A 25,548-nucleotide genomic window follows, 5' to 3' on the forward strand; every position below is an offset into this window, starting at 1 on the left:
CCCTGAGCACTACCTCTTGACACACCCACATTCCAGAGAAAAGTGCGTGGGGTCAACTCTTGCCTCTGATTCCAATCCAGCTTCCTGCTACTTCATTCCCTGGGACAACAGCAGATTAAGGCTCAAATACTTGGATCATGCTACCTATGTGGGACATCCAGATGGAGTCCCTGGAACTTGGCTTCCACCTAGCCCAACCCAGGCTGTTTTAGGAATTTGAGGAGTAAACCAGTGGATGAAGGATCTCTCTATCTGTGTACATGTGTATTTGTGAGTGCATGTGTGTGTGTGTGTTACTCTATTTCAAATAAATTAAAAAAAAACACATTTTCAAGGACATTTAGCAATAATATTTTCTTCCTCATATTTTTCAATAAAGACAAAAACCAAAAACATATTATTCTATCTCTTTTTCATTTCTCAGCCAAAGTTAACTCTGAGCAAGTAAGGATTGCTGGTTCTCAAGGAGTATCATAGCTTCCTTATTTGACTATTCCAGGATCTCCTACAGGTTACTTTTGAGCACTTTCCAAGATATTGTTCAAATTCTTCTTCAATCTGATTAGCATTACCCTGACCTTTCATAGTTTTTAGATATTCAAATCATCATTATATGAATCAACATTAAAACTTATAAGTTGTCTTTTTATTGGAATAGCTGCTACTATTTTGCCTGAAGTCATACAAGGAAAATTAAATAATCTATGTATAAAATTTATCCTCATGAAATATATGTATTTCATAGAGTTGGAAAACAGAAAGATATAACACAACTCAAATTAACTATTACTGTGAAAGACTAATAAATAAATAAGCATTTGATTTTCAAAATCAAAAGATGAACTCAAAACCCTGGGAAGTTATGGGAGGGGGGAAGCCATTGTAACCCATAAGCTGTACTTTGGAAATTTATATTCATTAAATAAAAGTTTAATAAATGAAAAAAAAAGAAAAAGTAACTGCTTAAGTACAGTATAGGAAGAGTTGAAACATAGCTAAAATTTGAGAAAATAAATGGGAAATTTAACCATAAACTTCATGGAATCAACACTGAAATTAAGCAACTTAAAAACTAAATTCAGTCTTAGCTGTTCTGATAAAAGTCACATAAAACTACAAATCTAATGTTCTCAATGTCTCTTCAGGAATATTTCCCATGTAAATACCACTTTTTAAAGTCAGTATCAGTGGTTTACAACCTTACTGCTTGATGAACATGACTCACTGAACTGTGTCCTGGAACTACTGAAGCTACTTAAGAGTAAGATACAGTCCCCCATGGAGAAAATCTAAAGAGTGAGAAGTCAAGAATGGGAAAACAAATAGAAAATGCGAACTCAGTGAAGTAAAAGAAATGTCTGAACAAAAGGCTATCAAATACAGTTCACTCAAATACTGCTCTCTGTTATGCATAAGCCAGAAACTGAATGACAAGATCAAGTCAATAAACTAAGTGCACATATTCATAATTCATATATAACTGAGTTGTTGTTTGCATTTATCTTTTACTATCTGTGTCAGATTTACCATTATCAGCATATGAAGTGTTGTTATTTGCATGACTGCTCCTGGTGCATGGAATGCTAACTGGTCAGCAGACAGTAGATTCTAAAGACACATTTCAACATTATATCATATCTGTTGGTGAAATGGTGTCATATTCACTCTATTTATTTTCAGAAAAATTTTACTTCAATAAAATGCTTTTCAGTGAACTGCTATTAATGACATGTAAAAATTCCATATAATTCTATATCCATTTCAAAAGTCATATGCCACTTTTCAAAACATGGTTTTCCCACTTCAAAAGAATATATCAGTCATATTTTGTGTGATTGAGGTATCTAGAGCAGTAAGAAAATGCCTAGTTTCCATATTTTATGTAGCTATATACTTATTTAAAATGTTATCACTGTTATAATTTAAATATGTATGTGCAATAAGCATAAAATGACTCAACTAACATCCAACCAATGACTAAAAATGAATCTTTAGTTTTGTGTGCTCACCATAACATTTTGTGTGTTTTCTAACCACAATGAACTTCATCTAATAGTAGAAATTGAGCTTCATCCCTTCCCTTATATTCATCTAACTTTTTCAAGTCATCTCAGCCCAAGCCACTGTCTAATCAAGAAGAGATAGGGGAAAATACAGATATTTTGAGTTGGATTTTTTATTTGAAACGTAGACAGAAACAGAAAGATCTCCCATCCAAATGCCCAAAGCCAGGAGTCAAGAACTCAACTGAGGTCTCATTTGGGTGACAGAGACCCAACTAGTCTGGTGCCTCCTGAGGTTTACATATGCAGGAAGCTGGAATCGGGAGTCTGAGTCCAGACAAGAACCAAGGCATTCCTTCATAGCATGTGAATGTCTTCATCAGAGTCTTAACCTTATTTCCTTTAAAAACACAAGCTATAACTAATTCCTTCCGATTCTTACTTTCCTTTCTCTAAGAGAAGGACTAGCTCTAAGGCAAGGTGCAATTTCAAATTTAAGTACATTAATTTCATGGTATTAAAGTTTATTTTAACAACATACTGACTATTAGATTGTAATTTAATGGCTGATGAACTAAAAGTATCTAATCCCTCTCCTTCAAGATGGCATAAGAATCGCTGTTACTCTGAGTTTGAAGGGCTAGCATACAGTAGGAATTCCAGTTTGAAGAACATAGCAGGCTTCATCAAATCTGCAAGGAACCATATGACTTACAGTTACTACATGTAAATAAAGCTATTTCCCTCCCTGTAAATATCCTGTCCTTAATTTGTCGTCTTCCCTTTTTTCACAAATGAAAATATAAACAAAAGTAAAAACCAGCTATCTTTATTAAACATTCCCATCATCCCCTATCATCATGACACAGCTCAACAGGCACAGTTTTTAGACACAGACATTATGAATTAGATCAAAGGGGAATAGACAAGAGAAATTGAGACTAAAATTCAGAAATAAACTGTTACACTTATATCAATCCAGGCAACAATAAAATCAGTTTGGTTCTTCACAGACCTCTCTATGAAATTATGATCCCAAAAGGAGAGAAATAATAAGAAATAGATCAGTGAAACTTTCTGATGAATACCATAAGGTTGCTATTGATTACATGGTCCACTAAAATATATAGAGTCATAGAGAAAAATTTCTCTATGATTTCATTACCAGAAAAATTCTTATTTTTATCTTATAGACACAGTTATTTTTTCAAATTTTCATTTCTCTGTATTTATTCGAGCTACTGGAAGGCCTAAGTCAAAATTTTGATCACCTTCTTAGACACAGAAAGGATTTTCTGTCATGCTTTTGTTCTTTAATCTTTCATTTGCTTTACATTATCATCTTATTTCTTTCTCTACTCCTTATGTATGGATAAGTGTCATTTTCTTTTAGTTTGTGGAACAAAGCACATATAATGAGCAGTACATTGGTGTTTTTATTTTTTAATGAAATGTACATAATCCTTTAAAAGATGAAATAAAGTTTTCCCTTTTCCATTCTCAATGGAATGTCTTGTGGTTTTATGTGCAAAGTTTATTAACTAGCACACAAGGAAGCATTTTCCTAAACACAATTTTTAGGCAAGGAAGAAGTATTCTTACATAACTATTTCTTGTTCCAGTCTTTGATCAACTATTTAATATATCTTTGACTTCAGGACACTACACTTGCCTGGGTTTCCTCTACCACACTAATGGAACACCCCCAGCCAACCTTCATGAACAAATAATTTGGGAGTACTCAACTCACTCTATATTCTCCTCTAGCTACTCTTATTTCCTTGGAATTGCACCAAATCTCATAACTCTATTACCATGCTTAGGCTGGCAAATCCCAAATATGTATTGCTAGCCTATTCCAGTCTTCTGAACTCAGGACTCTTGCCTCCAACTGCTCGAAACTGTCACTTCTATATATCTAATAGACATTTCAAATTCAGTGTTTCTGACCAGACTCAAAATTTCCTCTTAAGTATGCTCCATGTATAGCCTTCCCATCCCCAGTTGATGGAAACTACATCTGTCCAAGTTGTTCAGGCAAAAGCACTAGAATTATATTTGACTTCTCTCTTCCTCTCCCACTCTATATCTAATCTATTGAGATAGCCTATTGAGATATGATTCTAGTTTTAAAACATTTCCAGGATCCAATAAATTCTTAACACTTTTCACTGTTAAACAACTACCAACTTCTCTCACTTAGGTCCTTCTGCACCAGGTCTTCTTCTCCTACTCCAACTTCCACACAGTCTGTTTTTCACAAGCAATCCAGAGTGGGATTTTCAAAACATAAGCGAAATCATATCATCTTTCAGCTCAAAAACATACAGTGATTCTCCACTCATTTTAAATCCAAATTCCTTTTAATGTGCCAGAAGATTCTTCAAGCACATAACTTTCCATTACTTCTCTGACTCCATCTCCCTTCTCCCCTCCCCAAATCTGCTCAGTCATACTGGCCTCTTGCTATGAGAACACACTAGGCACCCTCAGTGCCATAGAACCTGTGTTCTGAGTTGTTCTCTGTGACTGAAAAGGTCTTCTACCACACATCCTTTGGAAACATCCTCAGCCTTTCCAAGGCCTGTCATGAATTAACATTAAATCTTTCCAACCGTCTCCCCAAGTCTTCCAGCTCTCCTAACTTCTTCTACCTCAGTTCCAAGTATACAAAACAAAGATATTTCAAAAAGTGTATGGAAAGTGAAATTGCAAGATTAGTTTCTTTTCTGGCAGAGAATTTTGAAAGCCAGGTATGGTTTTCTCATAATATGCTTATTTTCCATTACCTTTTTGAACATTGCTTATATAATTCACTTGCTATATTTTTGGTTTTTGTCTTTCTCCCCTAACTGGAATGGAATATCCAAAATGACAGGATTTGAATGGGGTTCTGCTGAAAATATTGCACCATGGTAGATGCACACTAAATGAATTGATAAAAGCTCATAATGTGATTCAAGGAAGATTCTTGGGAGACTATAAACTAACTAAATACACTTATGAAATTGGAAAGATTCTGTTTAGTGACCTGACCTGTTCTGTAAGAAAAAATAATAAACATTAGTTCTATTGAACTCGTTTGATGAAAATGCACTAAGTAAAAACTTTATGAGTTGTTTATTTCTAATACTCTGAGACTAAATTATTCAACATAGGAGCATTGGCTTGTTGTCAATGAAAGTATGAGCCTTTTATGTTTCAGACTGCAATGCCATTTGCCCATTTTCAGTTTGCTGTATTTGACTGGAACTGGCAAAAGCAAAGCAACTTGCAAAAAACACTAATGCATCATCATGTAGAAAAGCAAACTAAGAGTCAGGTTACAAAGGGATGTTCAGCCGAGAGCCTTAAGCAAGGTTCAGACATAGGGGACTGCCTCTGCACAAGAGAGCATAGATGATAAATCTTGCTCCAAGACTTTTTGCCTCAGGAAAAGAGATGCTTCTCACTAGTTGGGGAAAAAAATGTAAACCTCAAAAGGGAGGTAAACTTTATTACTGAAGAACTTTTAAAACGAATTAGGGTAGGCATTTGGTCTAGCAGCTATGATGCCTATATCCCAGCCAAGCCCCTTTCATTGAAGGCATTTGGGGAATGACCAGTAGATGAAAACTCCCTCTGCATCTGCATGTCTTTCTTTACCTCTTTGTCTCACAAATATACATAAGTAAATAAAAAATAAATAGTTTACAGAAACATAAACAGATTTAAACTAATTATGAGTAGATCAAAAATATTTTGCTGCAACAAATAAATTTAACAGGAAAACACTCTATACACTCAGTTTTGTTTATTTAATCTATTTTGTATATTGGCAGAGAGAAGAGGAAGCTCGAGACAGGGGCAGATTTGATTAGATGGAAGAAGAAAGGGTTTCAGAAATTCATGCCCTTCAATTCACAGGAAACATTATTTTTTGTCTCATTTTTTGCTTTGCTTACATCATTTCCCCATTTCCCTATCCTCACCCACAGGCAGCCATTTCCATCTATTTAATGTATGCTACTTTTGTTAGATTCTGATAGAAAGTAAATACTTGCTTATTTTGCATGTATTTTATATATATGACTAGTATTTGAAGATGGCAAAATAGGGAGGGAACTTACAGCTCTAGTCTAAAGGAAGAGTTAGGGAGAAAATGGCAAAGGAAACCACACAAATTAGAAGGACACTGTGGACCTACATGGAGAGGGTGGCTGCACACAACTCAGGTTGCCAGCTGCCCAGGGCCTCAGCACCAGTCTTGGAGAGAAAGGTGAGACCAGTCTTCAGTAGCCCAAGCCACTGAAGATAAAACTGAGAAGAGTGTGGTGGGAATCTGGCTTGGAACCCTGTGGGGGGGCAGTGTACCTGCCAAACTAGAGGAGTAAAAGAGGGAGCATATTACTCTTTCTGACGACCCTGAAATAGTATCCTGTAGCAATCCAAGAGAGGGTGGGTGCCATCTTGGATATATGTAATAGCTATGGCAGCTTGTGTCCATGTGCCCAGCAACAAGCTGAAAGGAGATGCCTGAGTCTGGTTGAGAGAACTGACAGGGGCTGGGTACTTGTGACTGTGGGAACCTTGTGTGCTGGGACTGTGAAAACACTGTGGCTTGGAAGCGGGGGCAAAGGGTATGGCTGGATCTTTGGACAGTCAGTGTGGGAGGCGCCAAACACTCAGGGCTCCCTGATTTCCTGGTGAGGGTTATCACTGTGAGATCTGTGCTCACACAAAGGACTCCACAGATCATTTGTGTGGTTCTTGGAGCAACACACAAAAATACTGTACCCACTGGGGCTAGTGCCATGGCATGGGTCTCCTTTGAGGAGAGGAGTTGAGCATGAGACAACACCAACAAAGCAGAACAAACCTCCTCTCTGATTAAGAGAGAGAGAGAGAGAGAGAGAGAGATTTACCATGCCCAACCTGTGTGTCACCTTGGACACTCCCTTTACCCTGGAACACAGAACAACAACTCCGTGGCCACACCCAACACAGGCCTCTGGGTATTCACTAAAAAGTAAGGACTCCACTAAGCCACAGAGGAATAGTCCAAAATAAAAGTCATCACAGGAAAAAAACAAAATAAAACAAAAAAGAAACCAACAAGTATCTCTACAACTGCTGAATAATAATGCAGCAATTCAAGAAACAAGAGTAAGGAAGAAAACATGATGCCCCCAAATGAACACAACACCTCAAAATTAGAATGTGAAGATTAACAGACTGAAGAAATGCCAGAAATGTAATTCAAAAAACTGATCACAGGATCACTTACAAGTAATCAGAAGCAAATCCACAAACTAATGAAATCCATTCATGACATGAAACAAAATTTCTTCCATGATATTGAGATCTTAAAGAGAAGTCACAGTATAACTAGTACTCAAACAGTACTTTATACTTGGTGTTTCTGTGTGGGTGCAAACTGTTGAAACCTTTACTCAGTATATACTAAACTGATCTGTATATAAAGATAATTGAAAATGAATCTTGATGTGAATGGGATGGGAGAGGGAGCGGGAGATGGGATGGTTGCGGGTGGGAAGGAGGTTATGGAGGGAAAATGCCACTGTAATCCAAAAGCTGTACTTTGGAAATTTATATTTATTAAATAAAAGTTCAAAAAAGAGAAATCAAAATGAAATATTGGAAATTAAGAACTCAGTAGAACAAATAAAGAATGGTGTGGAGAGCCTTAACAACAGACTCAGTGAATCAGAAGAAAGAATATCAAAATTAGAAGACAAATCTCTTTTAATTTTATAGTCAGACCCAAAACAAGAAGAAGAAATTAGAAAACTAAAAAAACACTGTTTGATATCTAAAAATGACCAAATATACATGTCTTAAGAGTTCCTGAAGGCATGGAAAGACAGAACAGATTAGAAGGTATTTTTAATAAAATACTTAAAGAAAACTTCCCTAATTTGAAGAAAAAAAGGGACATCCAAGTATAAGAAGCACATAGAACCCCTAATAGACATGACCAGAAAAGATCTTCACCATAACACATTGTAGTCAAATTATTCACAGTAAAACATAAAGAAAAGATTATAAGTGTGCATGACAGAGACGTCAAATTACTTTCAGAGGATCTGCAATAAAACCCACAACTGACTTCTCATCAGAAACTTTATAGGCTGGGAGAGAATGGTGAGATATATTCCAAGTCATAAGAGAAAAAAACTGTCAACCCAGAATACTGTACCCTGAAAAACTCTCATTTATAAATGAAGGTGAAATAAAGACCTTCCATAACAAACAGAAATTGAAAGAATTTCTTTAAAAAGATTCTTAAGGATGTCACACACAGATACACAGAAACATGGTCATCACTACAAAAAAGGTGAGGACAGAAAATATCCCAGTAAAAGTACAAAGGAAACAATAGAAATATTTATGCAAAAATGGCAGGGCCAAGTCATACTTATCAATAGTCACCTTGAATGTTAAAGGCCTCAACTCTCCAGTTAAAAGACATAGACTAGAAGAATGAATAAAAAAACAAAATCCATCTATGTGCTGCCTACAAGAAACACATCTCACCAACAAGGATACATGCAGAAAACTGAAAGTGAAAGGATGGGAAAGATATTCCACACTAGAAGAAAACAAAAAAGAGCTGGTATAGCTCTCCAAATATCAGACAAAATAGACTTTAACAACAGCAAAAAAACTGTTAAAAGAGACAAAGAAGGGCATTATGTAATGATTAAGGGATCAATTCTACAGGAAGATGTAACTACTATAAATGTATATGCACCTAATTATAGGGCATATGGATCTAAAGAGAGACATAGACTCCAATACAATAGTAATAGTGGACTTCAATATCCCACTTTCAGCACAAACAGGTCAACCAGACAGAAAATCAGCAAGGAAACAACAGCGTTAATCAATCACTATTTTGACCAAATGGATCTAACAGCTATTTACAGAACTTTCCATCCTACAATCACAGAATACACATTCTTCTCACCAGTGCATGGAACTTTCTATAGGATGGATGACATGCTAGGCCATAAAGCAAGTCTCAGCAAATTCCAAAACACTGAAAACATACCATGCATCTTCTCTGACCACAATGGAATAAATCTGTACATCAACAATTCAAATTCTCTACAACATATTCAAACACTCATGGAGACTGAACAACATACTCCTAAATGAACAGTGGGTCACTGAAGAAAACAAAAGAGAAAACAAAAATTTCTGGAGGGGGCAGCACTGTGGCATAGTAGGTAAAGATGCTGCCTACAGTGCCAGCATCTAATATGGGTGCCAGGTCAAGTCCCGGCTGCTCAACTGTTGATCCAGCTCTCTGTTATGGCCTGGGAAAGCAGTGGAAGTTGGTCCAAGTGCTTGGGGCTCTGCACCCATGCGGAAGACCAGGAGGAAGCTCTTGGATCCCGGCTTCTAGCTTCAGATCAGTTCAGCTCCAGCTGATGTGGCCATCTGGGGAGTGAACTACCAAGTTGAAGACCTCTCTCTCTCTCTCTTTCTCTCTCTTTCTCTACCTCTACGTCTCTGTAACTCTGCCTTTCAAATAAATAAATAAATCTTTAAAAAAATTTCTGAAACAAATGAATATGAAAATACAGCACATCAAAACTTATGGGACTCAGAAAAAGAAGTGTTAAGAGGAAACTTTACAGCAATTAGTGTCTACATCAAGAAATTGGAAAGCCACTGAATAAATGAGCTATCAATGCATCTCAAGGATGTAGAAAAACAACAGCAAACCAAACCCAAAACTACCAAGGGAAAGGAAATAATTAAAATTAGAGAAGAAATGAACAAAATCAAAACCGAAATAAAAAACAAAAGATCAACAAAACGAAGAGCTGGTTTTTGAAAAAATAAACAAAATTGACATACCATTGACCCAACTAATCAAAAAACTGAAAAGACACAAATCAATAAAAATAGAGATGAAAAGGGAAATGTAAGAAAGACACAGCAGAAATAAAATTAAACATCAGAAATTACTAATGAAGAGTTGTATGCCAACAAATAGAATAAACTGACAGATTCCTGGACACATACAACCTACCTAAATTGAGTCATGAAGACATAGAAGACCTAAACAGACCAATACCCAAGACAGAAACTGAATCAGTAATAAAGACATTCTCAAAAAGAAAAGCGTAGGACTGGATGACTTCACTGCTTAATTCTACCAGAAATTTAAAGAAGAATGAACTCCAAGTCTTCTCAAGTTGTTCAAAACAATTGAAAGGGAGGTAATAATCCCAAATTCTTTCTATTAACCCAGCATCACCTTAATTATGAACCTGAAAAAGATACAACAGAGAAAGAGAACTATAGACAATTTCCCTGAAGAACATAGACACAAAAATCCTCAGCAAAATACTAGCCAATTGAATCTAACAACACATCAGAAAGATCATTTACACAGAACAAGTGAGATTTATCTCTGGTATGCAGGGATGGTTCAACTCCCGCAAATTAATCAGTGTGATGCATCACATTAACAAACTGCAGAATAAAAACCATATGATTATCTCAAAAGATACAGAGAAAGCATTTGAAAAATACAAAACCCTTTCATGATGAAAATGCTAAGCAAATTGGGTATAGAAGGAATATTCCTCAACACAATCAAGGTAATTTTTGACAAATCCATGGCTACCATTGTATTGAATGGGGAAATGTTGGAAGAATTCTCCATAAGATCCCAACCCGACAAGAATGTCCACTCTCACCACTATTATTCAACATAGTACTGGAAATTTTAGCCAGAGCCATTAGGCATGAAAAACAAATCAAAGGGTTACACACTAGAAAAGAGGAAGTCAAACTATCCCTATTTGCTGATGACATGATTCCATATATACGGGATCAAAAAGAACCCACTAAGACACTATTGGGACTCTTAGAAGAGTTTGGTGGTAGGATATAAAATCAACACACAAAAATCAACAGTCTTTGTATACACAGACAATGCCACAGCTGAGAAAGAACTTTTTTTTTTTTTTTTTTGGACAGGCAGAGTTAGACAGTGAGAGAGAGACAGAGAGAAAGGTCTTCTTTTTCCATTGGTTCACCCCCCGATCCAAAGCCAGGAGCCAGGTGCTTCTCCTGGTCACCCATGCACGTGCAGGGAACAAGCACTTGGGCCATCCTCCACTGCCTTCCTGGGCCACAGCAGAGAGCTGGACTGGAAGAGGAGCAACTGGGACAGAATCCAGCACCCCAAACAGGACTTGAACCCGGAGGTGCTGGTGCCACAGGCGGAGGATTAACCTAGTGAGCTGTGGCACTGGCCGAGAAAGAACTTCTATAATCAATCTCATTCACAATAGCTACAAAAAAAATCAAATATATTGGAATAAATTTAACCGAAGATCTCAAAGATCCCTACAAAGAGAATTACAACACATTAAAGAAATAGAAGAAGATACAAAAAAATCGAAAAATTGTCCATGTTCATGGATTGGTTGAATCTATATCATCAAAATGTCCATACTACTGAAAGCAATTTACAGATTCTATGTGAAGGCCGGCACCGTGGCTCAACAGGCTAATCCTCCGCCTTGCGGCGCCGGCAAACCAGGTTCTAGTCCCTGTCAGGGCGCTGGATTCTATCCCGGTTGCCCCTCTTCCAGGCCAGCTCTCTGCTATGGCCCGGGAGTGCAGTGGAGGATGGCCCAAGTCCTTGGGCCCTGCACCTGCATGGGAGACCAGGAGAAGCACCTGGCTCCTGGCTTTGGATCAGCGCGATGCGCCGGCCACAGCGGCCATTGGAGGGTGAACCAATGGCAAAAAGGAAGACCTTTCTCTCTGTCTCACTCTCACTATCCACTCTGCCTGTCAAAAACAAACAAACAAACAAACAAACAGATTCGATGTGAAACCAATCAATATAGCAAGGACTTTCTTCTCAGATATAGAAAAAATGATATTGAGATTCATATGGAAACACAGGAGACCTCAAATAGATAAAGCAATCTTATACAACAAAAACCAAGCCAGAGGTATCACAATACCAGATTTCAAGACAAACTACAAAGCAGTTCTAATCTAAACAGTCTGGTACTGGTAAAAGTAAATAAATAAAACACAGATGGATAGACCAATGGAACAGAATAGAAATGCCATAAAGCAAATCACACATCTACAACCAATTTATATTTGATAAAGAAGCTAAAATCACTCCCTGGAGCAAAGATAGTCTCTTCAACAAATGATACTGGGAAAACTGGATCTCCATATGTGGAAGTATGAAGCAAAAATCCTACCTTACACCTTACAAAAAAGCCATCCAAATAGCCATCATAGATCATAAATCTATGATCCATAACATCAGATTATTAGAGAATATTGGGGAAATCCTGAAAGATATTGACATGACAAATAGTTCTTGGAAAAGACTCCACAGGCAAGCTTCCACACTGCAAAAAAAAAAAGCACTCAGGAAAGCAAAGAGGCAACCTAAAGAATGAGAGAAATCATTTGCAAAATATGCAACTCATAAATGATTAATATCCAGAATATATATTGAGATCAATAAACTCAAAAACAATAAAACAAACAACCAGTTAAGAAATGGGAAAGGAATTAAACAGGCATTTCCTAAAAGAGGAAATCCAATTGGCCAACAAACATATGAAATAATTCTCAAGATCAGTATCCTTCAGGGAAATGCAAATCAAAACCACAATGAGGTTTCACTTCACCCCCTTCAGAATGGCTTTCATACGTAAATCAACAAATAAGAAATCCCGGTGAGGATGTGGGGAAAAGGTGACCTAATCCACTGTTGGTGGGTATATAAACTGGCAAAGCCACTATGGAAGAAAATATGGAGATACCTCAGAAATCCAAATATAGACCTGCCATATGACCCAGCCATCCCACTCCTGGGAATTTACTGAAGGAAAAAGAAGCAGCATATGAAAGAGTTATCTGTACCCCCATGTTAATTGCAGCTCAATTCACAATAGCTTGATCAACCCAAATGCCCATCAACTGAAGACTATGTAAAAAAATTACGGGATATGTACACCATGGAACACTACACAGTGGTTTAAAAAAAAAAAAAAAAAAACTAAAGCGGGTCATTTGCAGCAAAATGGATGAACCTGGAAGACATCATACTTAGTGAAATAAGCCAATCCCCAAAAGACAAATACTATATGTTCTCCCTGACCTGTGATAACTAATAGAGCACCTAAAAGGTAATCTATAGAAATGAAATTGACCCTTTGAAAAGCAATGTCTTTAAACAGTCGTTGAATTGACTCTTGAGGAACAGTTTTCTTTTTTTCCATATTTTTGTTGAACTCTTTATGTCAATATATTTCTTTTTTGATTAGGCTTTTATTTTCAAATATACTGTTTTAAACCTGCATTCCCCTAAAATTCATATTTTGAAATGAATCCCCAAGGATTCATTCATCACGAGATTAGTGTTTTTTAAGAATCTTCAAATAATGAGCTAGCCCTTATGCCATGGAAGTGAGGAAAAAGTGAGAAGTACTAATCTATAAGAAATGGGCCCTCCTCCTCATACAATGAATATGCCAGCACTCTGCTCTTGGATCTTCCAGCCTTTGAAGCTGTGAAATAAAATTTCTGTTCCTTACTAGATGCTTATTGTATGATATTTGGCCTAAATGAACTAAAACAAAATATTTACCTATATCCCCACATATATATCTTGGTCCACCCAACTAACAGCTATGTGATACTCTAACCTAGTAATACACTTTCCAATTTATCCCTCAAAATGGAAGTACACATTTTGTCTCCTACCATCTGTTATCATTACAACAGATTTCTTTGTCCCGTTATGGAGCCATGTGACATTTCATGAATATATATATAATTTTTAAAAATTGCTTTGAATTATTTATTTAAAACTCATAAATCAACTCTTCTGCTTACACTTTTGTTTTCATTCTTTCCCTTTCTTTGATGAGAATAAAGTTAAAACCTATTCTCTAAAGGTTGTTACATGCTTTTAAGATATAAGTTTTCAACAAGTTATACTTCATTATAACATATTAATTTAACTCACAACATCACTTCACAGTGAATGGCAGCAAAGATGAGATAGTCTGATCAATATTTTGAGCCAAGGACAAACCACAAGCTGGAAAACTTCATAGCCATTCAAACACAGGCAAGTCTCCTCATCCTTCTAATTTATGTTTTCTTAAATACACTACTCTGCCAAATAAGAACAAGATGGCATAGATTAGCTTAGAGACTTTTTGCAGGCTCTTCCTATATTAAACTGTGACAATGAATGGTGAAAAAAAATGCTTAAAATCTATGTTCAGTTTCTCACATCATAGCAGGGAAAATGTCCACTGTTTTCATTTGAATTCACAGGTACATCACTTTGTGCATGAAATAAAAGCCATCATTTTATTTTTGCATTTCTACCTTTATAAAGCCATGAATAAATATGGCTTAAAGCAGTCAGAAATCTCTAGGTTGAAATACAGATTGTGGGCTCAAATCAAGAGCATCTCATTTTCTGTTAATGAAGGGGACACTAGCATGTAAAGCACTGAATAATGCATGCACCTAAATCCGTTCAGATACATACTGTTCAGCATTAACTCTTGTTTCAGTATTTTTTCATATCTAAACTTTCCATTCTATTTCATTGTCAATATTCTTGAAGCTCAGGTTCTCATCATGTTGTCAGTTTTGCTACAAAGCCTCCTCTCTCTCTCTCCTTGCAGACTCCAAGATTTCCTCTTTTAATTTATTTTTCAAGCAATCTTCAAGAGTATCATTTTTACCTGTAAAAACTGGTAAAAGCTTTTTCCTTGCTTTAAAACCCTCTAGGATCCAGCCCCAGCATACTTATTCAAACTTATTTATCAATATTGTCAATGATTTTTTTATTGGCATGAAAAATCAGCTATAATAAGGGAAGTTCCTTTAATAACAATGTCCACATCAACATCATAAGGTCAAGGACTTGCCCCATGTGATATGTTGACTAGTGACCCCTCACTGCCATGAATTCCTCTGTACCTTGCCCATCACTGTGTTCTACTCTTCTGGATTTGAAATTCAGTACCTAACTCACATTCAAGGAAAATTCTCTTACCTTCCAGACTGTGATCAGTCTGCCATTCACATAGGGCTACTAAGGGTTTTTAGTTTCACTTTCTTTAGTTATATTAAGTTTATGGTAATTTTTTGTTTACTTTTGCTTTTACAAGGCATGCTGCCCAAAAAGACAAAGACTTACTGCCTTTCATCCTTAAAAACTTATCTATTATATTAAAACATTAATGGCCAGTTAATAAAAGTACTAGGGTAGAGGCCGGCACCGTGGCTTAGTAGGCAAAGCCGCTGCCTGCAACAATGGCATCCCATATAGGCACCAGTTCAAGTCCTGGCTGCTCCACTTCCAATCCAGCTCCCTGTTAAAGCACCTAGGAAAGCATCAGAGGATGGTCCAAGTGCTTGGACTCCTGTCACCCATATGAGAGACATGGAAGAAGCTCCTGGCTTCAGATTTGCCCAGCTCTGACCCTTGTGGCTATCTGGGGATGAACCAGTGGATGGAAGAGATCTCTCTCTACCTGCCTCTGCCTCTCCTTCTCTGCAACTCTGACTTTCAAATAAATAAATGAATATTTTTAAAAAAGAAAGTATTAGGGTATTAGTGTGATAACTCAATTGAAAAGTATAAATGTTAAAGTTTGTTCCAATAATCAGTAATTTTGCCAGCTTTAGTCTTAATGTGTTGACACATGTTGACGTTGATAATGAATTTACTTATTGTAATATTCTATGCACCTTAGGGAATATATAAATTACATCATATCATCAGTGTCAGAATGGCACAATGTATTATCTGCCTGATTATTTTTAAGTGATTAATTCATTTGAAAGGCAGATTTACAGACATAGAATGAGAAACAGAAAGAGAGAGAGAGAGAACAAGGTCTCCCATTTCCTGGTTCACTCTCTAATGGCTACATCAGCCAAGGCTGGGCCAGGCCAAAGCCGCCAGGAACTTCCTTTGGGTCTCCCACATAGGTGCAGGGGCCTCAGTACTTGAGTTATCTTCAGCTGCTTTCCCAGGTACTTTAGCAGGGAACTGGATCAAAAGTGGAGCAGCTGGGATTCAAACCAGTGCCCATATGTGATGCCGGCACTGCAGGTTGATGCTTTAAACTGCTATGCTACAGCACTGGCTCTAATCTGTCTGACTGTTAAGAAAGTATTGTTGCCTTCAATAACTTTCCATCTAGAAAGAATAACAATGTAAATGCACATTAAAATTTTATTGAATAACTTCATCCTTTTATTATGCATGAATGAACAAAATAAAAACTACATGTCACAGGAATCCACTATTTAGAGATTCATTTTTTTCCTGAAAAAAAAATTTTGATTATCCTAATGTACTTTTTTTTTTAAAGATTTATTTATTTTACTTGAAAGTCAGGGTTACACAGAGAGAGGAGAGGCAGAGAGAGAGAGAGAGAGAGATCTTCCATCTGATGATTCATCCCAATTGGCCACGATCTGAAGTCAGGAGCCAGGAGCTTCTTCTGGGTCTCCCATGCGGGTGCAGGGGCCCAAGGACCTTGGCCATCTTCTACTGCTTTCCCAGGCCACAGCAGAGAAGCTGGACAGGAAGTGGAGCAGCCAGGTCTCAAACCGGTGCCCATATGGGATGTTGGCACTTCAAGCCAGGGCATTAACCAGCTGTACTACAGCACCGGCCCCATCTTAATATACTTAATAAGAAATCATACATCCACAATTTAAAGTATATCTGTATTTTTACCATTTGAATATTCTCTACTATGTGCCAAGTGATTTAAAGAACATAAAAATGATAATTTACTTAATTTATTTATTTTTTTTTATTTGACAGATAGAGTGAGACAGTGAGAGAGACAGAGAGAAAGGTTTTCCTTCTGTTGGTTCAGATGGCCAGAGCCATGCCAATCTGAAGCCAGGAGCCAGGTGCTTCTTCCTGGTCTCCCACATGGGTGCAGGCGCCCAAGCACCTGGACCATCCTCCACTGCCTTCCTGGGACACAGCAGAGAGATGGACTGGAAGAGGAGCAACTGGGACTAGAACCTGGTGCCCATAAGGGATGCCAGTGCCGCAGGCAGAAGATTAACCAAGTGAGCCACGGTGCCAGCCCCAATTTACTTAATCTTCACAACAAACTCATTAGGTAGGTAAATGTCCCCATTTTGTGGATAACAAAACTGTGGTACAACCTCCTCAAAGTGTCAGAACTAGTGACTAAACTAGGATTCAAAACCAAGCAGTATGTCTCCAAACACTGTGTTATTAGCAACTATGCAATGTCGCTAATCTGTATGAGATTTTATTATTGAAACAAAAATGCAGTGTCATCCAATGTCAATACAATTTTTTCACAAAACACATTCAACACCTGTTTTGACTAACCAAGCCTAGGTTTGTTTGTTTGTTTGTTTGTTTTCAATTAATACATAAAGGTAAACCAATTTCAGCTTGCATGCCTAAGCAAATGCTACCAAAATTCCTTGTTTGCATCCATATTGAACTACTGGTAAGGATATTGATAATCTGCAAAATAATGTTACCCCAGAGGCATATGTCATCTCATGGTATAAAATAGAGATGTTCTTAAAGAAACTAAATCATTAATCCAGGGAAAGCAGGGCCAGCATTGTGGTGTAGTTGGTTAAGCTGCCGTCTGCAATGCTGGCATCCAATATGGGCACTGCTTCTAGTCCCAGCTGCTCCACTTCTGATCCAGTTCCTGCTAATGCACCTGGGAAAGCAGCAAAGTATGGTTCAAATGCTTGGGCCCCTGCATGCAAGTGGGAGAACTGGATGAAGTTCTTGGCTCACAGCTTCAGTCTGGTCCAGCTGTCGCTGTTGCAGCCATCAGGGGAATGAACAAGTGGATGGAAGATTTTCTCTTGCTCTTGCTCACTTGCTCTCTCTCTCCCACTTTCTCTGTAACTTTGACTTTCAAAATAAATAAATAAAGCTTTTTTAAAAATATTTTATTTATTTATTTGAAAGGTGAAGTTATATATAGAGAGAGGAAGAAACAGAGAGAGTCTTCTATCTTCTGGTTCACTCCCCAGATGGCCACAATGGTTGGAGCTGAGCTGATCCGAAGCCAGGAGCCAGGAGCTTCTTCCGGATCACCAATGTGGATACAGGGTCCAAGCACTCGGGCCATCTTCTACTGCTTTCCCAGGTCATATCATGGAGCTGGAATAGAAGAGGAGCAGCTGGGACACAAACCAGGGCCCACATGGGATGTTGGCACCACGACAGAGGCTTAGCCTACTACACTACAATGCCAGCCTCTGTTTTTTGAAAAACAAATAAAAAACGAGGAAAATATAATGCTCATATCACAATTAAACAGGAAATAATAATTTCAAGCTACCGCTAAATCAAATCATTATGTTAACAATGAAATAAGTCTTTGGATTTGTACAGAATAGGTAAAATAATCAGAGATGGAAGATTGTTGTTTCTGTCCATGTTCTTGATTGGATGGTGCAGCAAACACTGCTTGTTATACCTAGCAGTCACTTCTACCCTATCCCAGTTGTTCTTATAACAGAACTCCAATTTTGTTGAAGTGACAACATGCTCAGGAAAGGAGCCAGCTACAGGGAATTAATAATTATTGGTTTCAGTGTATCACAATTCCACCCACCCCTCTCACCAGGCCCTTGTCAGAGTAAGGGGAAGTCTACTGAGTTCTTTGAGGACCGAATTTTATTCTGGAAAAAAAATGAATTATATCGATTCCTGACATCACAGACCATTAGATCAACTCTGGAACTACTTGTCTCTGTGCTTATTTCCAGTTAATATTATAAGTCCCTGTTAACAAAGCTGCAGTTATTCAGTATTCTAGTGCTTGAAGCCAAAAGCACTGGAATGTATACACCTTACTTAACTTGCACTCTAACCCTCAAGGCCATTATTCCAAGTATAGGCATGCTGCTATATTCTTACCTCTACATTAGAAGAATTTCTCCTCATAAATACTCGACTCATTTTCTTTTCTTTTCTTTTTTTTCTTACAAAACTCTAAATTTATTCAAAGTGTTAAAAGATTTCACTCTCCCCTCCAAAATGTTTTATAATTTACAAAAATCAAAACTCTTTTCTCAAATGCTGTACAAGTTGCTGCTTCTTTTTCTTGGGGACCAGCCTCTGCCCCTCTCCGATCCTCTCTGCCTCCCTCCCTGCTCAGTATTATTGCTGTTTGTTCATAAAATCCTCCATACCCGCTACCCTCTTCCCCCGTCCCCTGCCCAGCTTCTCTTCTGGGTTTCAGTCCTTGGCTGCAGATGAGGTCCAGTGGATGGGTGGGATACCCAGGCAGTGCCCGAGGGGCCAGGGCAGGCTTTGTGCTTCCAGGAGAACCCCTAGTCGGTTTGTTTCTTGGTCAAATGGAGAACTGTCATCCTTTCTGTCCCATGGACACCTGTTTAGAGCCAAGTATTTGGCTTGGGGCTGCCCACAGCTATGCAGCCCTATCCCTTCTCTAGATTCCCTGAGGCACGGGCCATGACAGCCGGGTCTGATAACTGAACCATTTGTCTGCCTGTGGACTACTGGGCTTAGGAAGAGTGGCACATGACTGGAGGATGGCTCCAAATGCCCCGAGGAGGGAGTTTTGGTTTTTTGTTAGGCAAAGCCAGAGCCAGCCAGGACCATGGGAGGTAGGGAAGTAGGGGAAAAGTGTGACCACACAGCTCTGGGGTGAGCAATGTTCATTCTGTCCAGAACTCCACCCTTCATCCTCCCCTTCATCCTGCAGGTCCAAGGATGATTCCAGAAAGGAGGAAGAAAAAGAGGAGAAGAATTCTGTTCTGCTGATGGGAAAAAGGCAGGAGATAACAGAGTGCTCAGGGTTGGGGAGAGGCCTGCTGGAATCTGTGGTTGTCACTGCTTCCCTGTTGCATGAGGGTGGGCGAGGGGCCAGGCCAGGCCCGCAGAGGCTTCATCAGCTCTGCTCCATGTCCTTGACTAACAAGACCGCGTGCTGGCCCCCGCTGGACACAGACAAGACCACACGGTTCTCCAGTTGCTTTCCCGTCATCTCCACGGGGCTCCAGGCGTCCTCATCTTGCCCTGTGCCCAGCTGGTAGCTGGTGCCCATGCCCCAGGCAAAGGCACGACCGTCCTTGGTCATGGCATACCCCACAGAGGCCCCACACACCACGGAGGTGACGGCGGGCAGCTTGGAGATGAGGGTGGGTATGCTCTTCTCTTCGGCACCCTCCCTAAGGCCCAGCCGCCCGTACTCAGCCCAGCCCAGGCTGTATGCTTTTCCCTCTGAATCCATGCAGACTGTATGGTGCTGGCCGCCAGAGAAGCCCACCCAGGACTTGGTGGAGTTCTTGAACGATGTCAGGTTCTGGGGTATGAAGCAGGACTCCGTGCCTGGGGTTCCAAGCTGATGGTAGTTGGAGAGGCTGAAGCCATACACATGGCCCTCTCAAGAGATGGCAAAAGTGAAATAGGCACTACAGAAGGCATCCTGGAATCTCATGTGGCCCCGGGTTCCCCTGGATTTCAGCAGCACACACTTGGGGACCAGGAGTCATTCCAGGCCCTGCCAGCCACCACAGTTGGCAAATAACTCAGGTACACGACCCAGCTGGCCTTGCTCCCCACAGCCCAAGGTATAGAGGTCACCGTCAGTTGTTAGCATCACCAAGTGGTCATCTCCTGAGGCCACCTTCACATTGGGCACGTCCAGCTGCACCTGCACGGGCACCAAGCTCTTCTTCATGGGCTCCAGCAGCCCAGTCATACCATTGTTGTCCCGCAAAGAGCCCCACAGGAAGACACCGCCATCCTCGGTGAGGGCTGCTGTGTGACTGTCTCCTGCTGACACCTGTACCACCTTCTCTTGCAGTTCCACTTTCCCGGGAACCATCTCTGACCCCTCCGCTGACGTGCCCCTTCCCAGGGCACCCTCGTCGTTGCAGCCGAAGGAGTAGACCTGGCCACTCTTGCTTAGACACACAGTATGCATGCCACCGGCCTCGGCCTGCACAGCTTCCTCTGGAATGGGCACCAGGGCTGGCTTCTTTCTTTCCATCACATTCTCACCCAGCCCCAGCTGGCCCACGTCGCCTTAGCCCAGTGTCAGCACGAAGCCTGGTTCTGTGCTGTGGGACCTGTGTGAGACCTTCACCTTCTTGCTTTTGGGGATGGCATCTTCTGGGGGCGACCTCCTTTTAGCTATGCACTTGGGCGGCATCTTCCTGTCCTCGATGCGGGTCGACCACAAGGAATTCCAGCTCTCGCCGGCCTAGCCGCGAAACTTCGCTTTGTTTTCTTTTACATATAAATTGTATTTGTTTAAGTGAACTATAATAATTAAAACATAAAATAAATTTTAGAAAAATGTTGATGCCCAAATCGTTAATGATGAGCACCACCATCAATTAAGATAGATTTAACTGTGCCCGATGGAAGATATCCAGCAAATGTCCTGAGTATGTACTTTCAGGCTGCAGAAGTACTCAGAAATAAGGTCATATATTTTGTCAAGCACTTGCATAAATCTCTGTGAGCATACAATTTTCCTTCTCTGAATTCTGAAGCATACTTACCACCTGCAGACACTGAGAAAAATGACAAATAGCTTCTGACAAACAGGCAACTATTCTATAGCAAAATGACACCAGGAAACATATACTGTGCCAAATAGCATTTTATATTGAAGAAAATACACTAAATTTTCACACTGTAGGTCAAGTTTATATACTTCATGATGTCACATTTGGAGAAAAGCTTTCTTCTTCCCTCTTTTCTAGTACCCTTGTAACAACCTCAATCAGAACTCCAAGGGGAAACTAAACAATATGCAGTGACAGTCTTAAATTAGAAAATTGTTCCCTGGCTAGACCTCTTACTGAGTTTGCTAGGACTGTGTACTTCAATTTGAAGAGACAACGATGGTCAAAGACGACGTGCAGGATACTATAATGGGCCCACGTTCTGGAAACAAAACATCAGGAAGGGGACTGCAAGGTCGTTGGAACATGAAATAAACATTGCTAGAATGGATATCAGTGAGGCAACTGCTGCATCTTAGAAAAAGACAGTAACACAGTTTAGATTCCAAGTAGATAAAAGCGCTGCCTAAAATCCATGAAGCATAACTTTAAAAAGATTGGGTGCTGAAGGAGGAAACCACTTTGCAGCGGAAGCCCTCATGATAACTGGACTGGGTGAGAGGAGACACAGACCAGAACTTGACTGGAGGAAATTCTTTCCTCCACTAAATCCTCACTCTGGTACACAATTTCAGAAATTCAAACTACACCACTCCAGCAGAGACAGTAAGACTGAAACACAAGCCCTTAGGCTTCTGTGACATTGATGTTGCAGTCACAATAAGCTCCTTACACAGATACTAAAACATTAAACAGTCATTAAAATCTAACAACTGCCCATTTCTTCAAAGGGGATTTAGCTTTTATCTGGAACAGATGGCAAGCCCATTGCACTGCATTCTTTATGACCAGAGCATAAACACTACCTGATTAAATCATTCTGAAGCCAATTAAAATCTCAGCACTTACTTGAGTAAGACATATCCACAATAAGAGAGTGACCAGGAGCAAATCTGGTCAATTTGTTGCCAAGTCCCCTGAGAAAAATTTGACGTAAGACATAGGTTAATAAAAGAAATCATTTACCTCAGTTTAGGTGTCCTTTGCCACCTGAGCTCTCAATCAAAATAGCAAGTGGCCAGAGATGTTAGATATTAGCATGTGTCGGCATTTACCAATGATTAAGTCATTAGCAAACACACACACATGCACAACACCAACTTTAACATCTCTTTTTTAAAGACTTTATTTATTTATTTGAGAGGTAGAATTACAGAGAGAGGAGAGACACAGAAAGGTCTTCCATCTGCTGGTTCACTCCCCAGATGGCTGCATCGCCTAGTGCTGAGCTGATCCAAAGCTGGGAACCAGGAGCTTCTTCCAGGTCTCCCATGCTGGTGCAGGGGCCCAAACACTTGGGTTATCCCCTACTGCTTTCCTAGGGCACAAGCCCTGGATCAGAAGAGGAGCAGCCTGGACAGGAACAAGCACGCCTATGGGATGTCAGTGCCACAGGTGAAGGCTTAGCCTACCAGGCCATGGCACTGGCCCCAACTTTAACATCTTAATCCCACTGCAGGGGGAAAAAGGTAATTCAGAGTATATATTACTCCAGCACAAGTCTGGGCTCATCTGTAGCCAAAATATTGAAAACTTCCTATTTGTCAGGCATTATCCCATATGACAACCTGATGTAATTTTATTGATTCTGCATAACCAATAGATTATTATGACACCATTTTAGAAATCAAAAAGCTTTTACCTTTGTGAAGTAAATCACTTGTCCAAGATCACACACAGTTAGAATAAGGAACAGTGATATCTGGGCTTTGTTCCCACAAGTTTTGTTCCCAGAAGACAGGCTTAACACTACTGTCCTGAAAGACAGAGTAAGCTTTTCTAAGCGCCATCAGCAAAAAATAAAATTGAAAGAGAAAACTCTTTAAATATAATTATTGCTAGAAGAAATTATTTTCATGCACTGCATACAAACAACTGAAAAACTAATCACAAATCATTCTCATTTCTTCATTACAGCAAAATGAGGAAGTCTGTCTCATCCAAATTACTATATATGCTTAAAAGAAATAAAATGGCTTCATAAATAGCCTATAATTCAGATTAGTTAAAAGGGGGATTTTAAATATTCATGTTTTAGGTTTTTCATACCACACTCTAAAATATAAATTTGAAATAGTACAAATGTTATATTAAAATGTAAATGAGAATCTAATATATCTGAAATTCATCACCAAAAGAGGCTGTACAGTTGCAAGCCGACCTATACAGGATTCTGGGTGAGTGATGAAGCGTCTAGAGGCACAGCACTGACCGAATGCAGGACCTTAAGCTCAGTAGGTAGGCAAGCCCCAGGCAAACTGAAATAAGCTGATCCCTACTTCTGGAAAAGAACTCATGCCTAGGAAAGTCGCTGTCTAGGCAAGGCACAAATGTCTGGGACAACTTTCTTCTGATATGCTTTAGTTCTTGTTGGGGGGGGATGTATATAAAATTATATACTTTCATGTGAAATTGGGCAATTAAAAATTGTTTCAGCTAATCAGGCCCCAGATTTTTCTAGATCCAGAGGAAAACAAAACAAAACAAAACAAAGCAAAGCAAAAGAATCCATCTAATCCAAGACCTCTGCTAGGGATTTAAAAGACATATTTGAACGGGTGAATATTACAAGATTCCTCTACTCAACTTTCTGTGATCTCTGAGAGATTAAAGCATCAACAAAAGTTATTACCTTTATATGCAGCTAACATATTTAATATTTAGTACTTAAACATATACTTACTATACATTCTGTTTTGAATGATAACTATAAATTTATAAAATGTATTATATTTTGCTAAAAATTTTCTCACTATATTGCATCTCAGGAAATGTCTTACCACACATAGCCAAAAAGCTATATTTTATATTTGATTACTGATATATTTACTGATTGAAACAAAGGCATTTCAATTAAGTTAAGGTTAGATTTAACAGACACCACCATTTCATGATCAAGACAAACAAAAGTTAGTTCAGACTCAGTCCTTTCATAAATTTGTTTCAGTGACAACTAAACTAGGCAAATCAATTAATGGATGTAATTAAATTGCTAATAGATCATTATCAAGTTCATCACAACTAGAAAATAACTAACAATGCAAAAATTGTTTTTAAAAAAAACAAATAAATATAAGCAATCTAATACTAAATGAGACAAACTCAAAAATATTATGTACAGCAAAATATCTTTATAGAAAGGCAGAATATAAAAATACATAATATTAAGGACTATATATAAAAGTGATAAACCTGTATAAAAAAGAAAGAAATGGTGATCATGTAAATCAACTGGGAAGTAGATACTACCATGTGGATCACCTGGTTACTTGGAGTTATAGTACCTATTATATTGAGTTAAATAAAAAAAATTTTTAAAAAGTTGGCAGTTGAGTAAGAAGATCTGGTGATCATCTGTCCACAGAGACAACACTGTGAACAGCTATACACACGTTACCTTGACCAGGGTCATGGAAGTCAGGTGATAGACTATAGTGTCTTGCCTTGTTATAATCATAATAAAGCTTGCATTGAAGAAAGCAAGGAAGAGTTACCCCTTTTACTGCTCTCCCACCTCCAAGGAGCACAGCAAGAGAACAAAAAGAACAAAGCAGGAGGTAGTAGACTACCTAACTTTAAAATATATTGTGAAGCTACAGTGCCTTAAACACTATGATACTAGCACAAAAACAGATCCATAGATCACTGGAACAGAATAGAAGAAAACCCAGACATCTGTCTCTGATATTTGACAAAGTTGCTAACAACACACACTGGAAAAAGAATAGTCTTGTGACAAATGGTGCTGGGGAAACTGGATATCCACACGCAGAAGAACAAAACCACATTTCTCTCTCTCATCACATACAAAAATCAA

At 38.9% G+C, this 25,548-nt stretch overlaps 1 pseudogene; it reads right to left on the reverse strand.

Annotated features, from left to right (window-relative positions):
- Positions 1 to 19,419: 19,419 nt before the first annotated feature.
- Positions 19,420 to 21,308, reverse strand: LOC133774989 (regulator of chromosome condensation-like; annotated as a pseudogene).
- Positions 21,309 to 25,548: the final 4,240 nt, after the last annotated feature.

Source organism: Lepus europaeus, chromosome 16 (genome assembly GCF_033115175.1).
Source record: "Lepus europaeus isolate LE1 chromosome 16, mLepTim1.pri, whole genome shotgun sequence".
NCBI lineage: Eukaryota > Metazoa > Chordata > Mammalia > Lagomorpha > Leporidae > Lepus > Lepus europaeus.